Source organism: Artibeus jamaicensis, unplaced genomic scaffold (genome assembly GCF_021234435.1).
Source record: "Artibeus jamaicensis isolate MK-2021 breed Jamaican fruit bat unplaced genomic scaffold, CSHL_Jam_final contig_240, whole genome shotgun sequence".
Classification (NCBI taxonomy): Eukaryota; Metazoa; Chordata; class Mammalia; order Chiroptera; family Phyllostomidae; genus Artibeus; species Artibeus jamaicensis.
The window spans coordinates 23,996,977-24,001,078 of NW_026521506.1; positions in this window are offsets into that span (position 1 = coordinate 23,996,977).

The window sequence follows — 4,102 nt, forward strand, 5'->3', positions numbered from 1 at the left end:
TGGCCTGAAACACAGACATGTGCTCTTTCCCTGATTTATGGTACCCGAAGTTGGGACAGTGGGAGAAGGGAGAGCTGTGTGGGTGTAGGTGTATATCCTAAAGGGCTTTGATATTTTAGTGGAGGCGTTAGGCCTGAATAGCATTAAATAAACATTTTGTTTCCTTCTCACAAATCTCTGGCATTGAGAGATGTCTTTCCAATTGGTGGCGGACAGAAGAGCCCAGTAGATATTAGGATTCTGTCCTTGGGAGGGGCCCTTATTCTGTAGCAGTTTTTGGTATCCCTAGATGGGCCAAATATTGCCTCCCCCTCCGGACCTCTTGTTTGGTAATAAGTCCACAAAGTTAGTTAGTGACAAAACCAGGTTACAAAACCCTATCTGACTCCAAATTCAGTGCTTTTGACAACTCAAAGGGGCTTTTGACAACGCTCTTAATGCATCCCATAGAGAGAAGAATGATGAAATAAGAGAGAAGTACTAAGTAGATATGAGGTAGTAAGAGGAATGATTGTGAAAATACAATAAACATTTGAAGAAATGCTGTGCTATGCAAAGAGATCAAAGTTGGAATTGGGTCACCTAAGCCTGATGGCATGAGTGCTCCATCAGAACCGGCAATCGAGTGTTCACAAACGACCAGAACCAACTTCTTCACCAAAGTACATAGTTCTGGAGACTTCATAAGGCACCTGGTTGGATGGTGCAGCACTGCACAGTGAAAGAACCCAGAAGAGGACTCAGTTATAAAGAATGACTCTCTGGCAAAGATACCTATTACACATAAAACCCTCGGTGAGTTCCAACCACTGAGATTATTTCCTCATCTGCACAGTAGAGATAAGGGCACAAATTCTACCTAAATCAATGTTTGGCAAGAGGCTCAAATAAGGTAATGCCTGTGAGAATGCCATCTAAACTAGAAAGTGTAATTTATCATCTTGGTATAAAACTAAAGCTTTTTGAGCTGTTGCTATTTCTTCCGCTGTGCTCTGTCCATTTCCTGATGCTTCCAAGAGCAGAATTGTTCAGAACATGTGAAGAAATGCATGTTCTCCTAGGGAGAAATATAGATATGACATTTTTTAATGCCTTTCTTGAATAGTCCTGCCAGAGACACTAGTCTGGATCACTAGCAATTTGATGGACCCGTATGTCATTATGTCAGTGCTTCCGGTTCCGCTGTGGCATGCACAGGCCCTCCTACAACAGAACTTCCTGCATGTCTCTCATAGTTGTTTGTACTTGGGGAAAGGAAAAAAAAAGGGAGAAAGAGAGAAATCACTATGCTAGGGATTAATTTCCAAATATTGAGTTGGCACTGCTATGGCACTTTTTCATATCCATCTGTGCTGGTCTGCATGTATAATCAACACTTATTGTTTGGGATTTCAAGCAGTTTAAAAAATATTTCTGGAAATGCAGTGCCCCTCTGGCCTTTAATCAATCTTTCAATAGTTACTTGCTATAACAAGAAAATGATAGAAAATGCCTATTCTTTTACCTCATTATTTTTTTCACAGTGAGTCTTAGATTGGCTGTATTTTGTTTTTTTAAAACCAGAATGGAACTAAAACTTCTGAACTTACTTAAAAGGTGGTTTTCAGTGATTCTCTAAAATAACTTCCATGCCATCTTTTTTAAGCTATTACTTTTAACAACTTCAAGATATACTGTATTTTGCCATGTATAATGCACACCCACGTTTTAGGCCACAACTTTCAGAACAAAATCTTTTGATTTAATTTCTTTGCTTTTTAAGATTTTTATTTATTTATTTTTAGAGAGAGGGGAAGGGAAGGAGAAAGAGCAGGAGAGAAGCATCAATATGTGGTTGCCTATCACATGCGCCCAACTGGGGACCTGGCCCACAACCTAGGCATGTGCCCTGACTGGGAATCAAACCAATGACCCTTTGGTTCACAGGCCTACACTCAATCCACTGTGCTATACCAGCCAGGGCTAATTTCTTAATTCAATTTTGTATTTATTTATATTTAGAAACTTGTTTTTTGTACTATAAAAGAATTCTGACATTTATTTTTGAGCATATTATGGTACAATAAATTCTATATAACAAATAATTATAAAACACAATAACTGATACAAGGTATTTTCAGTACTTACTATCCATGAATAATTGCATCCTTCCCCCCCCAAAAAAAAGTAAGCAAAAAAGTATACATTATACACAGCAAAATACAGTAATTCGCACCCTGGCTGGTGTGGCTCAGTGGATTGGGCTGAGTGCCAGCCTATGAACCAAAAGGTCACCATTCCAATTCCAAGTCAGGGCATATACCTGGGTCACCAGCTGGGGGTGTGCAAGAGGCAACCAGTTGATGTTTCCCTAGCACATCAATGTTTCTCTCCCTTTCTCCTTCCCTTCCCCCATCTCTAGAAAAATAAATAAATGAAATCTTTTTTAGTTGTGGCTGATGTGAATCAGTGGATTGAGTGCCAGCCTGCAAACCCCAGGGTCCTTGGTTCAATTCCCAGTCAGCACATGTGCCTGGGTTGCGGGCCAGGTCCCCAGTAGGGGACACGTAAGAGGCAATGACACACTGATGTCTTTCCTCTTTCTCCTTCCCTTCTCCTCTCTCTAAAAATAAACAAAATCTTTTTAAAAGATATAATTCCTATACCATAAAATTGACTCCCTGAAAGTATTATTCAGAGGTTTTTAATATATTCACAGGTGGTTGTGCGGCCATCTCCAGTATCTAGTGGTAGACCACTTTAATTACCCCAAAAAGAAAATCCATACCTACTAGCAGTCACTGCCCATTCCCAAACCCCTCTCCTCCCTCCACCACAGGTGATCACTAATCTACTTTCTGGCTGTAGAGGTTTGCATATTTTGGACATTTCACATAAATAGAATCATACAATATGATGCCTTTTGTGTCTGGCTTCTTTTGCTTAGCATAACATTTTCAAGGTTCACCCACACTGTTAACATGTATCAACACTTCCTTCTTTTTATCATCACAACAGTGCATTGTGCACAAACCATATGTGCTTCTCCATTCATCAGTGGAGGGAAATATGGGTTGTTTCTACTTCTGGATTATAATGAATACTATTCTACGAACATTCATGTACAAGTGTCAGTGTAGACATCTGACTCCATTTCCTAGCTATGTGCCCAGGAGTGGAATTGCTGGTTTTCCCCAATAGCTTTAACAATGGTTTTTTTAAACAGTTATTTTATTGTAGAGGTGAATTATTATGATAAAATAATTGGAATTCTTCCTATAAAACTACTTTAGTCAGGCAAGAATTGCTATTACAAATATTTAATCTGAAGGTTAGAAAGACTGAAAGATTATTTCTCAGACTTAATAGCTAGTAATTAAGCCATCATCAACTTTAGCAATTCAAAAAGCTATTTTCTTATTGTAACTGGTCATTATAAGTTAGTTTTTTTTCCTGCCTGTTTTAGCACTGCTATTCCTATTTATGAATTTCATTACTGTCAAATCATAAATTATACTAAGAAGAATTGCTATGTCAGATCATAACTCTCAGACCATTTATATGTTTAATTTACAAGGTTTAAAATAGCTGTATTATTATATTTGTGAATAATTAAAAGAGCTAATACTGTGACAGAATATAAAAAGAGATTACAAAATGTGCCTGCAATTTCATTCATTCACTAGGAGTAAGGAATACAGTTCTGCTATAAAAATCACAAAGTACTTCACTGGCTTTTGTCTGAAAATTCAAGCACTAGTTTTAAAATGATTTTCTTACTATTAAATACACTTCCTTGACATGATTCACGCTCTAAAGAATTGCACTGTTGCTCTTGCCTAGAGTAGAAGGAATAATCAGAAGTTGAAGTTCTAGGACTGAAAGCAGAGTGTTGTACGGGGTTGCAGGGGACATTACTCCTCCACTCCAGCCCACTTCAATCAGCAATCTCCTCATAATGTACCCAGGATGCTCTTAGGAGCTAATTAGGCCTCCAGCTACCTTCTCTAAAATCTAGATTCTCCCTAGCCAATTGTAGGCATGGGGAATTTCAGAACAAGCCATGTGATGAAACGTTTGAGAACTTTTTAATGTTATAATTAACTCATGCATTTAGTCACAT